Here is a 17,623-nt window from a genome sequence, read left to right as displayed (position 1 = left end):
AGGGGAAGATCAAAGAATTAAAATTATTAGGATCAATGATTAGATAGAGTGGAAGGGCATTTTTCAATTGGTATTGAAGTGCAAATTCTTGTAACAAGAATGAAAATAATTCTACAATAGAGCTGATTGGTGGTGATAGAATAAAAGAAGTCCCTTCACCAAAGAATTAAAATTATTAGGATCAATGATTAGATAGAGTGGAAGGGTGTTTCTCAACTAGTGTTCAAGTGCAAATTCTTGTGACAAAATGAAAATAATCCAAATAAGATGATCAGTCATCAAGCATGATTGACAATAGAAATAAATACTCTTGTAATTAAGAGGCCACTTATAAGGATGATCCATGACATGTTAAATAACATTCACTAATGGAATTTTAGATATATCATTATGAATTAAAAAACAAATCTAAATATTTTAATATTATTTAAAATAATTAAATAATTTTATTTTTCATATTGAAAAGTTATTTTAATTAAATACTATGTTATATTTTTAAATTTTCAAAGAAATGTTAATTAAATATATATTTTTAAATAGGGTAGTTAGCATAACAGTTTTAGATGTAAATCTAAATAATACTAATATTATAATCAAATCAAATTCATTGTAAGTCATAAGTTTGTTGAGTCAATTATCTTGACATAAGAAAATAAAGAAATCAATAATAACAAATTAAGTATCTAAAAAGGTACCTTATCACTATCCATAGACATAATGTAAAATCAATGGACCCTTGATTGATGGTGAAATTAAAATGGTGTATCCCAATTAGATACCCCTGAGTCCTTGACTCTTAGTCAAACAGATTTCAACCAAAATATTCATACTCTCTATAAATGTTTAACAGCTAGTGTGCAATTTCATATACTAGACACTTGACCGGTTTTTATCACTCCATATATTGAACATAGTAGGAGCATGATATGCTGATTCTGCATTAACTTGATCATTTCAATCCTCAAGAAATGGCCTTATGCAGTTCCTCTTAGACATTAGATTCTCATACCCAACTGTAACAGGATCCAAGGTCTGAGTGTGAGGTAAGTAGAAAGTACTTTTCGTAAAGGTATCAGCACATGGTACGTTTTCATAGCCTGATGTCTTTAAAGAAACTGATGCTTCATTTGTATCACTGTATAATGGAACAAAGGAGTTGTCCTTCACCAGTCCAAGAGTAGGTGCATATCGATTACTGGCTGCAGGTTTCAAGCCCATTAGATTGTACAGAATACAATTTTTGTTCTCTGTTGAGATAGATGAATGTATATGGGGCTGCAGTTGCTGATGTGTTGTGACTGGGTAAACTGCAACAAGCCGTTCATGATCAACATTAGATGATGCAGTAGCAGCACTGGCATAGCTCACTTCGTCTGTCACTGAATTCTGTTTTATAATATTACCAATTATAGATTCACTTTCTTTCATTTCAACATGAGCTACTTTTCCTTTGTCCATGAGCTGTCTAAGTTCTTCCATATTTCTTACTTCTCCCTTCCTGCCCTTTGAATTCTCTTCAATGGGTGTTGTATCTTTCATTATGCTTTCCACATCGTATCTGCTTATGTCAATGTTTCTAATGGCATTGACTCCTCTGTATTTGATACTAGCAATGTCATAAGCTTCGGCTGCCTCTTCCTCTGTGTCTGAGTTCAATGATAATCATTAGCCCTATCATCTCATTTGATTACTGAATGCATTCTTTGTGATCTATAATGCAGTATTGTGCTTTAATTTGGAAATAAAGAGTTTTTTTTTTTTTTAAATTGCATATTTAAGTTTTATTTCATTTAGGTGATTCATCTAAAATGAGACAAATTTACAGTATTACTTACTTATTAATATGATTTCAAATAAACTACCTAAATAAATTAAAATTTAGAGTAACTTAAACTGAAAGTGTTGCACTTAACAAATCTCCCCAAATGCAAATACTTCTTCCCTTCAAATCTTCCAATCCTAGCATACCACATTCCATCTCGATCACTTCTGCGATTGTACAGTTAAATCAGTTCATTTTGACATTCATGTGAACACTTTTCTATTCAAATATCCATCCATTTTCAAGTTCAGAAACTGGTATTTCACACCATATTCTATAATCATTAATTAAATGAAATCCAAACCTTCTTACTCCACGGTAGAATCTCTTAAATACTCCACGGTAGAATCTCTTACAAAAGCCAGTACTCCGCCTATAAGTTAATAATTAAGTGGTTTTGATTAGATAAGCATTCAAAATCATTTTTGACTAATACTATGAAGCAAAAGAAAGTTTATGACTAACTGTTATAAACTACTGTTTGATTTTATCAACAAAGATCTAATGAAACTTCAGTAAATAAAGTATATATGCCTGATCTCCAACTGCAAAAATATTTTATCCACATTTGAGTAATCATGAATGGCATCCAATGCACAACAATGAAACTATGATATGGACAATCCTACTATTGTTAAACGCATTACAACCCTACTATTGTAAAGGATATCTAGGATATTAAACTAACTAGGTGGGCTAAAGGCGGGAAACACCTAGGAGTTGACCACTGGGTCACCGGAGACATCTGGGCTAAGAAAATCCTCCTGCCTTCCATCTTGGATAACAACTAGCTTCTCTAGGATCTGGAAATGAAACGCCCATCTGATATAAACAGCTTAAAATTAAGGAAATTCAATTACCTTCTTAAATAACTAGTAAATCATTGCCTTGACATATTTTTGATCTCTTCTAATTCGTTACCATAGTCTCCAATCTGCATTTGTTACCAAAATCCAAATGTTATACCAGCAAGATAAATATTTTGTGAAACATATAGATTGAAAAATAAACAATTAAAATATTTTTGCAGCTGATGGACCCCAATACTTGAGAGCTGCTAGATCATAAGCTCTGGCTGCATTCTCTTCATTATCATAGCTACCTACAGTTGCATCATTAAACAGTTCAATTACAAATCTAGTATTCAAACAGACTTGGAAAGTCAAATACCATAATACATATATTAAAAAAAATAGTATTTTCTTACCAAGATATACTGAGGAGTCCAATCATTATCCAGAATTCAAGGGTGACAATAAATAAAACAAAGTATTGTAGTTAGTGTCTACGAAAGAACAATAGCTCTGTTCTGGTAGCTATATAATCATAAACTACTTCTCTAGTTTTAGAAGAAAGGAAGCAAACAAATATTTAACAAACTAATTTTAAAACTTAACACTCTAAGCTAGATGGTTATGAGTTTCCTTGCAAGCCCTGAAAATGAAGGCAATCATGTTTCCAAACGTAGAAATTATCTATAAGCAATAGATTTTTAATTGTTTGTAGAGCCCATGGTTCTCTGTAAAGCATAAAGTTTAGACATCTTAAAGCTTGATTAATTTTGTTTAACAAAAACTCATAAAACTGACCTTGTTTACAATTGCCATGCTGACCCTCTCTTCTGGAGGTGTTATCCCACAAATGCGCTTCAAATGTCCCTGTATTTTTGTTTCTTCATTGAGTCCCACAAAATTAATTTCGAAAGTAGCTTAAGATTTGGGTCTATTAGTATTGCAACATTTCAAACTGTTTTTTAAGAAAATGTAAATACAACTGTATATGAACATACTTGGAAACCCCTCGGTAGGCTGAAGATTTCCTTCAGAGGGGAGTGGTTGATTTATCTTCTGTTGGATCAACAGTTTGAATTTCTTGTTCCGATCCAACTTGGATTTCTTGTTCCTGCCTACGTTTCTTTCTCTGTGATGTTCCATGGCTACCAGAAGATGGAATAGTTGCACATAATTTTGACTGAATAGTCGGTTCTGATGCCCAGTCATGTTTAGTTGCACGTGTAGCTTCAGTTACAGCAAGTTCAATACTTCCAGTAGTGCCCATTATTCCTTCAGAGGGGAGTGGTTGATTTATCTTCTGTTGGATCAACAGTTTGAATTTCTTGTTCCGATCCAACTTGGATTTCTTGTTCCTGCCTACGTTTCTTTCTCTGTGATGTTCCATGGCTACCAGAAGATGGAATAGTTGCACATAATTTTGACTGAATTGTCGGTTCTGATGCCCAGTCATGTTTAGTTGCACGTGTAGCTTCAGTTACAGCAAGTTCAATACTTCCCGTAGTGCCCATTAAAGTACTTTTCCTATATTGAACATTGGGTAAGATGGGCTCATCTTCCTCTAAACTGTTTGTATATGTGGCTGAGGTTTGATTTAGGTCTATACTTGTAACGAGGGCTGAGTCGAGATTTTCTTTACTGTCCATGGAACAAGTCTGCCCTGATGGTCCTACAATATATCTCAGCCAATGAGCTTTTTTGCATGTACCATTACGAGCCAAACTTTTCTTATGGAATTCTGCATGTTATGGCAGAGTATAAATTTTTTCATTACAATATGTAATTTATTGACCTCTGATTGTGGCTTAAGTTTGTCCTTCAGCTTAAAATTATAAATAGCAATGTCACAGAAATTAACTCTAAGTAGTGGAAGTATGGTATATCATATAAAATTAAAGAAGGAATAGAATAAATTGAATTAAAATGGGTCTTTTATTTATTGGTGAAGATGAAATGTTTCTAATGAATCTATTTGAGATAAAGTTTTGTTGAGTGTAAGGCTCCCACATCCAAAAAGAATGAGATAGAAATCATGTCTCAGATAAATCTGACTGAGAAAATATGAATCAAACTTAACTATAAAAACAGTGAAGTTCATATTCAATTTTATTTTTATCAAAACCATAGAAATGTTATTTAAGGTTTAATTTCATACCTGCATTGCCATTTTTACTGAATTCTGGAAAACTAAAAAAATCATCAGAGTTCAATAAACCCATACTTTGACTACCTGCATATCATGTGGTGCCATGAAGAAAGGAAATATCATGTGGTGCCATATAAATCAAACTAAACTATAAAAACATTGAAATTTATGTTCTTTTTTTTTTTAAACAAAACCATACAAATGATAATTTAAGATGCACTGTCATACCTGCACTATCACTCCTACTGAATTCTCCCAAACTAAAAATATCTTCAGATTTCAATGACCCCATGCTTTGATTTCCTGCATATCATGTGGTGCCTTATAAATAAAACATTGCATATAAATCAAATTATATGAATAAAAAAAGTCAACATCTATTTCATTATTAAGATTGAAGAAATAGGTACCTTATAGTACTGAAAAAAATGAAAATATGAATCAAACTTAACTATAAAAACATTAAAGTTATTTTTAACAAAACCATACAAATGCTATTTAAGGTGCAATTTCATATCTGCAATGCCACTTTTATTGAATCCTCCTAAACTAAAAGAAAGAATGTTTTGACTTCAATGAGCCCATGCTTTGATTTCTTGCATATCATATGATGCCCAAAAAATAAAGGAAACATCATGTGGTGCCTTATACATAAAACATTGCATACAAATCAATATATATGAATAAAAAAGTCAAATTATATTTCATTATTAAAATTAATGAAATAAATACCTTATAATACTATAAAAAGGAAAATATGAATAAAACTTAACTCTAAAATATTATATTCAATTTATTTTTTAACAATACGGTACAAAGGATATTTAAGGCATAATGTCATCCCTGAACTGTCACTTTTATTAAATTCTCCCAAACTAAAAACAATCATCAGATTTCAATGAGCCCATGCTTTGATTTCTTGCATAGCCAAGAAGAAAGGAAATATCATGTACTGCCTCACAAATAAAACATTGTATATAAATCAAAATATATGTATAAAAAGTCATTTTCTATTTCTTTTTTAAGATTGATGAAATGGGTACCTTATTATACCCAAAAAAGAAAAATATGGATCAAATTTAACTATAAAAGCATTGAATATTTTCTTAACAGAACCATATAAATGATATTGAAGGTGTAGTTTCATAGCTACATTATCTTATAATTTTGAAAAGAGAACTTATTTTTGCCTATATTATTCTTCAACAAGAAGCCTTAAAGAGAACTTATTTTTGCCTACTTGATTCTTCTACAAGAAGCCTTATTCTTCTCTGCCATTCTTATGGAGATCTATCTAAAATGTCCTTATTCTCCTCTGCTATCAACCTAGAATATCTTCTATCAATCTAGAATTTTTTCATCATAGACAATATCAATAGACTATCTTCTTCGTCAATATATTCTACAAGTGTAAATACATGTAAATTTTGTACATATATAGGTACAACCCTAAAAATTTGTTGTATGTGATTTATTAGATAGTGAGTTGTTTTGTGAGTTTCAACATAAGTATTGGTATAGATTACAATCTTGAAAAGTAATGGCATGTGAGTAGTGTGGTAGTCAATCATTTTTGAGTTCCAACATAAGTATTTGTAAAGATTATAACCCAAAAGAAGTAAAATCATGTGAAGTGTTAGGTAGTCAATTATTTTTTTGAGTTCCAACTAAAGTATTTGCAAAGATTACAACCGTAAAAATTAATGTCATGGAAATGGTGTCATTTATTTTGTGAGTTCCAAAACATGGACATGTTAAGTTTACAATCTTAGAAGGTGATGGCATGTGAAGGGCTTGGTAGTAAGTCATTTGTAAGTTCCAACATAAGTATCTATGAAATTACAACTCAAGGTAATCACATGTGAAGCATTTGAGAGTAAATTATTATGTGAATTCCAACATGAATATTTCTAAAATGAATATTTATAAATATTATACCCCTAAAAAGTAATGGCATGACCATTACAATCCTATAAAATAATGACACGTGAATACTTAGGTAGTCTATTATTTTTTGAGTTCCAACATAAGTATTGGTAAGGATTGCAACCTTAATAAGCAATGACATGTGAATAGCTAGGTAATTAGTTGTTTTGTGAGTTTCAACATAAATATTTATAAGAATTATAAGGAAGTGTAACTTATTCTACAAAAACTATTTAAAAAGTGACAATGCTACAACTAATCTCCAATGGTTTATTCATTTATCTGAGAACTCCATTTTTTATAAGTAAATTTTTATTGTAAATGAAACATAGATCTATTTTTAATATACAAGATGTTAGTCACTGAATAAATTGATCAAATAAAATATAATTTATCATACAATATTATTTTGAAGTGTTTAAGGACAACACCATGAAAAAAAATAAGGTTAAAATCTCTAGTCTCTAAAATAAATTAAATAAAATAAACTAATAGATTGCAATTCTATCAATTTTTTTTATAGAGTAAATTTGAAAATCCAAAACAAGATCTCACATGATAGAATGTTTTAAACAAAAATGATTTTTAAAAGAAATATAGTAAAAGATATTTTATTTTTTGTTAAAATTCTTACAAAAAATATTTGTGAAAGTGATAAATAATTATTTTTTGTATTAATTATTTTTTATTAAGGGTCAAACATTTTTTGAAGCGGTCGGGAAACCTACAGACTTTGGAGGGATCTATATTCATTTTTTTTTAATTAATTGTTGTTAAACTATTTTAATCCTCGATTAAATAGTGGTTCTTTTTAAAAAAAATTCAAAATCTTTTACAAAATCTTTTGTATATAAGTATACAATATACATATATACAACTAGACATTATTTATTTCAAATAATTAATATAAAACATTAATATTAAATTTATAACTATACCTTATGATTGTATAAATTGATTTTTTTATTACAACCCCATATCTTTTAATATCATTTAAAAAAAAAATTATACACATTTATAGGAATAATTAACAATAATCAGTTAACTTGGTTTCAACATTGAATGTAAATATCATAACCATACTACTAGAAATAATGAAATATAAGCTTTATTCACTTAAAGATGATACTTAACATTATTAAAAAAAATCAACAGATTACATATAGGAGTTCTAATCTTGATAATTTTATATTTTATATTTTAATTAAAATATATTTAATTCATTTAAGAAAGTTTATTTCAATTTAGAATTAGAATTAGAATTATATAAGTTATGGTAATTTTATAATTATGTGATTTTAGAGTTACAACATACCTATGACTTATTTTAACTTATTAAACACTCTTTTAGAAGTTAAAATATTAATAAAACAACTAAAAGTATTTGTGTTGCACTTGTATATTAAAACCACAAAAAAGAATTCATACATTGAATTGCAAGGTCTAGAATCATACTAACTAAAATGACCCTTTATCATCTAACATCTACATATTTCTACTACAACCCAACTAGTAGAGCTAGCTCCAACATGGTTATTAAACCTAAATTGTGGAGAGTTATATAGTTTCCCATCCAAGCTACTATCCATTCACATATACATTTTAATATCTAACTATCATTAATAAAGAAACGGACATTAGTTATTAATGACTCTTCTTCACCTAGTCATATACTACTTCGATAGCTTTTTTCTTTGTTGGATAGTAAGAGACACAGTCTTTGTGGGTTGCTAACTCTACCTCTCTAGAAAGTCCATCTCACATCATAACTATGTCTTCTTCTTTCACTGCGATTGGCTAATCATCCTCACTCTTTCTAACCAAACCCTCTGTTACAAAGATAATTTTGTAGCCACACAGTTTTGCATTCCTTAGAAAAATCCATTAGTTTTTTTTTTATGAAAGACAAGTTTCTTGCTACAACCTCCTACCTTTTTGAATGAATTGAAGCATTAGCTAAATTAAAAAGGGAAAAAACTTCTACTTTCCCTTAAGGATGGACAACATAGAAGTATTTCGGTCAGGTATCATGTTATTATCATCCACATTCTCCAAACCGTCGTCTAATTCTCCTAAATAACATTTCTTTCCCAACTTATTGTAAATGGTGCTCATGATCTCTTTTGACTCCTTAATATCCCGAAATGCAGCCACAAATGTTATGAAAATATCTTCATGTTCACCCTATAGCTATGCTCAATCTTGAAGAAATCATCCCGAAGAGTCCTTTATGCCACGTGCACCACCATCCCATGGCATAATTTGAATACCTATTTCAATCTCTTTTTAGGGATATCACCAAGGAAGAACATTGTCATTTTTTGAGGGACACAATATAATAATCATGTAGTGTACTACCCATCCCATCAATCACCTGCAATGGCTCATAAATTTCTTCACAAGATATCTGTAATAACACATTCTACATAACCCAAGAATTTTTTGACTATTTTTTTTTTTAATTTACTTATTTAGTTATTTGTGTTTGATTCAATCACATACTATGGGCATCTATCCAATTGGATTATGCAGTCATCCATCTAGGATGAGCATCTAACCATATGGGTTAGGCATCTATCCATATGAGACAAGAGGTCTCATCTATCCAATACAAGATAGGCATCTACCCAAACAAGGTAGGCATCTATCCAACTTGGGATAGGAGGTGCTCTGGCCAGAGACCTAGACTCATCGGGACCATCTGGATCCCCAGTCACTCACTAAGACCTATACTCCTCTAATAGGAGTGCACCGAGGTTGCCATCCTTAGGAGCAAATAAAAAGAATGTAATGCAAGATTGAATTCTGCCTCAGAATTCGACCTAAAGCCTCAAGAAGTCAAGCAAATTCATACAAGATTCCTTCCGAGTATGTGTTGAATTACTTTTTCCTTAATTTCCCTTATCTTTCAATTAGGAGACTTCAAAATCTATCTAGTTTACCAAATCCTAGATCCCATCCCCAAACGCTTGAGTACTAGGGACAAATCCATCTCTAGATTGCCTACATACCTGTTTCAGCATGGGATCAAGGCGTAAAGTATGTAGTTCTATTTTCTAATCTATGATTTAATGTAAACTATTTTGGTGGGTATGCAGCCCTTTCTACGGTTAATGTCCCAGATAATTTCTCTGTAGTTGCTACCCATGATGGTAGCTCTATAGAAAAAAGGCTCAAGGTGGCCTTCCACTTGTGGCCTAAGATAACTAAGTCCTATTTTTTTATTAAATACGTCATCCTTAATCCATTATCAATCATTGAAATCACCAAGATAAAATAAATTTCTAAAATCATAACACACAACCAAACCCTAATGGGTTTTTCTAAGGTTTAACGGACCAGATGTAAATTCATTTTAGATTTTATCTTTTTATATTATCGATCCAAGGGGGATTACTCGTCCCTTGGATTTAACTTCCAAATGACCCTTATTTCTCCTCAACAATCTAGAGGGACAATGCCACATACGCCGTTGTTGCAGTTGTACTAGGCATTAAGTGCAGTAGTTCAACACCACGACATTACCCATGGGAGTGACCCAGAGGCACCATAGATATCGAATGCTGCTAAGGTTTTTGGTTTCAAATCCTCTTGTTAGTTGCCTAACTAGGAATTTTAAATTTGAATTTATGAATCTTAAGTAAAGTAATATACTAACACAACCATGAAAAAGAAAGTATAATATACAAGGAATTATTGTTTGAAATTTAAAATAAGATAATTTTTTGCATTATTGAAAGTAACAAACAAATCATCTACTTTGGAATAGTATTTTTTTGAAAAAAAACTATGATAATAATTAAAATTCTAAAACTTGAACTAAATGCATGAAAGTACTATTAGTTTGAAAACTATGATACTTATAGAAGATAGCTTATAAAAATGTACATTACACTTTAAGCATAAATCCTAATACCTCGAAGGTACTAGATTGCTTTAAAGAAAATTAAATGATTAAATAACAACACTTTGGAAAAGAAATTAACATTTACTTATTGAAGGGAAAAAAATTATTTAATAATAAGCTTCAAATAACCACATTACTTTTAATTACCAAAGTTTGAACTTAAGATTAGAAGAGAGTCTAATTACTTGCTAATTAACCAGTATAATTAAAGCTCCTAAATAATTCTAATCAATCTTCTTCTAGATGCCTTTGAACTAATGTCAAATCCTTCGCAAGAATATACAGAGATAACTAACTATTCCTTCCACTTGAAGCAATGTTAACTTCACCCTTGGATATTTCTACAAATATTAACCTTATAAATTTCAAACTCTTAGCAGGCGGCTAAGGTTTGCTCCTAGATTTTCCCTCAATTAAAATTGTCATTTAATTTTCTAAGAGATCGTGGAATAGGTTTCTCAAAAACTCATGTTAAGGTAAGAATCCAATAATAATGAATTATAACTTATTTCATCTTCATAGCTAAGTTTCACTAGACATTCACAAAGGATGAGTACTGAATTTGAGATTTCGTAAGATAAGGTCTATTTTAGAAATATCTTGCAAAACAATAGCAATGTTGGTTCCATTTCCATTTTCTAAAAACTATGGTTTCTTTACATCTTAATTAATACAAGTGTTCTTCCAAATAGATTATACCATTCAGGTTGTATGAAGATTTAACTATGAAATTCTCCTCTAAGTTTAAATGTTAATAAATTCATTGCTTTGAAATATAAATGTGATTACTTCTTTTTACTAGTCATGAGTGCTTCCGAAGGTTGTCTACGCTCAATAGCCTTGTATACTTTGTATCTTGAAAACTAACTCACATAAAGGTATGTTCAAATATTCAACTTCTTGAATTGAGGAGAATTTTTACTAAACATTAATTCATTTTTCTTGAAATACATAAAAGGGGTAACCATGAGTCTAAACTCATTTACTTGGTAGGTAAATTCTTTTGACCTTTAATACTCGCACTATTTTGAAATATACAAAAAGGTAGTTTGAAGTCCAAAAAAAAAATTAAAAAAATAAAAATAAATAAATAACTTAGATATTTCAAATGTATTAAATGTCTTGGGAAAATCTACTTACTACTAGGTACTATTTGAGACTAAATAGTACCTAGTAGTAATTATTCAATATTAGCCCTTGTTAAGATTACTCAATCTTAACCATCCAATTGCCCATTTCTTATATAAATAGGCCTCATTTATCTCAAATAGTACCTAGTAGTAGTCATTCAATATTAGCCCTTGTTAAGATTACTCAATCTTAACCATCCAATTGCCCATTTCTTATATAAATAGGCCTCATTTATCTCATTATTCATATCTAGGTTTCATGTATCTTGATTATAGTCTACTTTTATAAAAAAATTGCCTCTATTTGATAATTAGCATTTCAATTATTTAGGAGCATATTAACTATATCATGTTAATCATTAATCATGTTATCATAGCTTGTTAGTTTCTTTATCATATCATTATCTTCATCATGGCATAACTAATCATATCTAAGTAAGCTTATCATATCATATAGATCTTAGGTGCATCTTGCATGTAGATCATCATCCATTATCACTTGTTCTTGGAGTTGTCATTCCAAAAGTTAGTTGCTTAATGATCTAAGAGAAACCATTGACTTGAGGAATCCTATGAGATGGAGAACAATGAGACACATCTTGGGGGACTACCTTGTTTTAAATAGCTTAGTTTAGTAAGTATTTATATTCAAAAGTTTCATTGCTATGTTAGTTTCTAGTTTCAAATTGATTGACTAATCACACTAAAATATCACATACATTTTTGGTGCCCACTGTGGCATTTTAGTGCTGAAAATAATCATGTTAGCATAGTATATCATGTTAGGGTAGCATATCATGTTAGCATAATCTTCATTTTAATATCATCATCTTGATCATATCATAGCTTCATCAATATCATATCATAGATCTTAGTTGCACTTGCATTTAGATCTTTATCAATTCATCCCTTGTCCTTTAGGTAGTCATTCTAACAAATCAAGTGCTCAAGTAATCTGAGAACAACCTTGATTTGAATAATCCTTGAAGATAGAGAAAATTGAAATGATTTTAGGAGACTAATGATTTAAATTGTTTTATTCATTTAATCTCTATCATTTAATGTTTCATTGGTATTTGTGCTATTGATTGACTAACCCCTTTTCTTGCATACATTTTTGGAGATCATTAGTATATGAAAAGATGAAATGTCTTCAATGATATGTTTCCAATCATGTCTTACAACAAATTTGCACAATACGAATGATCCATTTACATATAGAAAACAAAGAAAATATCAAACCCCTTCCTTTCTTCTATATATCAAGACATCCTTGAGTTGATCTGTAGATCTAACTACAAACAATTAAGATTCAAATAGTAAAAAATCATGCTAAAGTAATCAGATCATGATCTATAATAGATCAACCATTGTGTTTTGTCTTGTACTGATCCTAGTGTTGATTCCGGTGATTTCTATTCAATTGTAGTGTGTTTGGATTTGAACGTTTTACCAAGAGATTCATAATATCTCAAGTGCAACCATCTAAATGAACTTAGATAAAAAAACTTACGTGCTCAATTCTCAATTTGATCTCTATTTTTTAGGAGTGTTTCACTATCAAGATGTATCATGCCCAATCGATAAACTCCATTCATCACTTAATGCACATAGTCATATCAATAGGAAAACATCGAACATCGTATTTCAACTTTGTAACTTGAATCTATCAAACATGGTATTTAAATCTGTTGAAACCAATGCCAAAGAGTCCCATTCAATCCTTTGCACAAATATTTCATCTATAAAATGGGCATTTGTTTCATTTTTCACATGCTCACCTATTGGAACCCTAAATTTCATAGCAATACCCCTGACATGATCACCAAGCTTTTGTGTTTAAAATGGTGAAATGTTGAAGCTACATAAGTTTTCTCTTACCTAACATACAATCCCACATATTGTCTGAGTCTCCACTATGCCCTCATGATATGTGAAAAATCCCTAGTAAATCCAAGAAAGATCAGTAAGATAACCTCACTAAGCAAACATTTCATGACTATATTTGAATAGCTATTCTGATCTGATAAATCAATGTTAAATACCAATATCGCGATAGCTAACCCAATCCAAAAAATCAGTGTTGAACATGGACATCGGGATAGCAATGTTGAACATGACGTCTTGATTGCTCATTGGAATGACTAACAAAAGCGAAATAAAAATTCTTTATGATTCAGATAGAACAAAATATTTCGATAAGCATTACATCAGTATAATTGTATCAAACAAGATATTTGAGGCACCTATCAGAATAACCACAAAAGGTGGAGAAGCAATATTTTGCAATACTGATAGAGTAAGCTACCACAACACACACACACATTTCAAGATACATCATCATGATGAAAGAAAATACAAAAAAGAGCGCTATGCAAGCATATCAGAATAACTTATGAAGTTGGAATAGCACATCAACAGGGTTCTGATTGATAAGGATATCCTGATGGTGAATAAATAGAATGGCATCGGGGGAACTATCATGATAAATGAAAATGAAGGTGATACCCTATTGGTATAGCTAATGAGATCTGGATAATGAATCACCTATGATCTGATAGCATAACTTATTCCAAAAATAGGTGTATGGATGGTCATCGGAATAGTTACTCTGATGGCATTCTTTTGGTTGAAATATCTCTACCAGTATAACTAGTGACATCAGAATAATATATCATCTATGAATTGATAGTCCAACCTATTCTAAAAATGAGTACATGAAGTGACATCAGAACAACTACTCTGATAGTGCACTCTCAATAGAATACGTGTATCAGAATACCTTATAACGAAAGGCAAAATCAAACATGAATATCTTCATCAGGATAACTTGTGAAGTTGGGCATACAGTTTATTGGTATGCTGATAGTTAAAACAATCCTGATGAGCACCACCTAAGGGAAATTCGGCATAGGATACTCGAAGACCAAAATCACACTACTAACAACTCATCGATATAACCTACTCCAAAATGACGAAAAAATAAAGAAAGTTTCTAGCAGCGACAAAGCAGAAAGGTAACAAGCTAGAAAGATGCGATGAATGAATTGAAGGGATGTAACCCTAATATATAATATTTATATGTAAAATATTAGAATATTTTGGGATTAGAATCAATTGTAATGTATAAAAATAAAAATTCAGATTTGTAAAATGTCATCAGATAGAAATAAATAAACTACAGTCAGTGTTCCTTCTTCTCTATTATGCTGCAGTAAATTTTTCTTTAGATCAGTTATTTGTGATAACCATTTGAAGAAAGTGGTTGTTATATTAAATCCTTGTGTGAATATTTCATGTTGTAATTGCAAGTTAGAAAAATATAGAGTTCATCTTAGACAAAAGGCGACTATTTGCATTTTATTCCGATTGGTATTTTTTTGAGAGTTAAATTCAATTAGAATAATATTAATCGAAGACATCTAATTGTAACATTGAGGGTTAGGTAATTGACAGATCCATCCAACAAAGGATTTAAAAATTATCTTTCAGAGTTATACATAGGGTTTGCAAGGGAAAGACTTTATTTCCCAAAAGAAATAAGGCACTAGTCTAATTACATATAAATTTTAATTCAAATCACTTACCCACACTTTTTAATTTCATTTTTATGTTAGTAGGAGATATAAGTAGAAGTTAGAAGGAAGGATAGTCAGAAATTAGACAATAGTAACCTAATTAGAGCAAAGATAACTAGTTAAAGAAGATCACCAAGAGAGTAGGAGAAATCAAATAATTGAAAGATAGTTTATCCCAAAGACATATGCCACTTTGAGATAAACAACATAGGTAAAAAATACTATATATATATTTTCTATAAAAAGAACCAAGTAAGAAGATTAGTTGGCGAGTAGCTAAACCTGCATAGGTTCTACAAAGCTTGAACTGAGGGAGTTAACAACCTTAAAAGGTTCACTCTATTAGTTGGCCAAATCAATTGGAATATTTGAACATTATGCAAGGCATACTCATAGAATTTTGTAATCTGTTGATTTGGGAACCAACACTCACCCACTCTCGATCTTATGTTCACCCCATTTCCTTGATATGTGTTCATGAAATACTTCAGAATCCAAGGTTGTTCCTCTTTAAAATTATCTTTTTATTGGGATTCATACTCAAAATGGAAAGAGAATCACTTATTGTATCTTGATACCAACATCATTTTATTACTATATCTGACACACTTAATCAATTGCTCAAGATCATTTTGATTTCTTAGGTGAAGATGTGGCTAGTGAAAAATCCAAAATCCTACTTCAGCACCATTGTAATTCTCAAACCCACATGAGATTCATTTCTTACGAGCCAATGCACAAAATAATCAATGACAAGGAAAAACAATATCAAAAGATCAAAACAAATGCATTATCAAGAAAGGAAATATCAAAAAAAAAAGAGGAAAAAAATTGCAATATCAAAATGCTTGGCTATGGGAACATGCGAGTACCTCCATTGGGGCTATGGATGCCTGGCTAGTAATGGAGCAATATTATTGAGATTACAATGATAACCTCATCGAGGCTATGGTTACTCGCTGACAATGAGTTTCTATCTAGGATACTTTTGAAGTCAGGGTAACTCACGTAGCTAGTCACGTTGGATTCCAAAGATTACAATGATCATATGATCTGGAATAAACCCACATGCACACACATGGGTAATCAAAGGGTAAATACCTTGATCTAGTTTAGGATTCTTCTTCCCTTTTGAGTATGCTTCCTAGTCTCTAGATATGGTCAGTTGAATTTTTTGGAGGTTCTAAGTGTGGGTTGGCTCTTTATCTTTGAAATGTTCAGGAGTACTTATTCAAGCAGCACTAGATGTTGTGACAATCTCACATATTACCTTTTTGAAAAGAGAAGACCTCTATACTTGGGGGAAATTTTCATCCACTCTATTCTTCCTACCGCATCACCCATTATCCCTCCTCCAATGTCCATTAACCTATCTAAATCCATCACTATCTATGATCTTGCTTCACCTTATCCATACCCTCTAGTTCATATCTCTTAGCCTATCTATTCATTGCTTCCATCATCCATTATTTATCTCTAATTAACAATAAACAATCTCTCCAAAGTTTACAATCAAACTAATAACATGTCTTGTTAAAAAATCCATCACTCAAAATCTATCAAACAACAACATGTCTTATACAAGGAAGGGTACACTCGAAACCAGACAGATCATTCTTATGCGAGGGACTTACTCTTTGAAACCAGACATCTTTATCGACCATCACATGGAGCAATAAAAAATAAAGACATAGATTAGTATCCATCTAATTAATATACCATCTCCTTCATCTATTCCTACAGCTCTCATATATCTTCTTTTCACTGTCATTTCCCATATTCATAGTAAAAAGCCTTGTATCCATCTTAAGAATGACATGGCTTGGTGATCCTTTAATATATCCATAACAAAAGGTCATGTCAAGATTGGGGGAAAAATCTTGAACTTAGTGGGGGCAACCCATTTTAGAATTCAACTAAACAAACAACTAGCAATAGGGAAAAAAACATCAAACACAACTCAAAATGTAACTCAACATTGAACAATTGAACACAGATCGTTAGAATCAACATTGGGATTGATATAAAACAAAACACAATGGATGATCTATTCTGAATCATGGTTTGATTACTTTAGCATGAGATTTGACGTTTTGTATCTTGATTTTTGGTTGTCAGATCTCTAGAGCAACTCAAAGCTATCTTGAATTAGAGAAGCAAGGAAGGGGTCTGATATTTTCTTTGTTTGGTATCTATGAGTGGGTCATTCGTACTATGCCAATTAGTCACAAGGCATGATTTTAAACATATCATTGAATACATTTTAGATTTTCATATACCAATGATCCACTCTTATTTATTTTACACAAACAACACTCAGGTT

The 17,623-nt window shown here is 31.0% G+C and overlaps 1 pseudogene; it reads right to left on the bottom strand.

The window, feature by feature from the left end:
* Window positions 1-954: 954 nt before the first annotated feature.
* LOC131067715 (AP2-like ethylene-responsive transcription factor CRL5) lies at window positions 955-3,880 on the bottom strand (annotated as a pseudogene).
* Between the last annotated feature and the right edge of the window lie 13,743 nt (window positions 3,881-17,623).

Source organism: Cryptomeria japonica, chromosome 8, assembly GCF_030272615.1.
Source record: "Cryptomeria japonica chromosome 8, Sugi_1.0, whole genome shotgun sequence".
NCBI classification, from domain to species: domain Eukaryota; kingdom Viridiplantae; phylum Streptophyta; class Pinopsida; order Cupressales; family Cupressaceae; genus Cryptomeria; species Cryptomeria japonica.
Note: the sequence above shows the minus strand (reverse complement) of the source record. Positions and strands in the feature narration are given on the sequence as shown.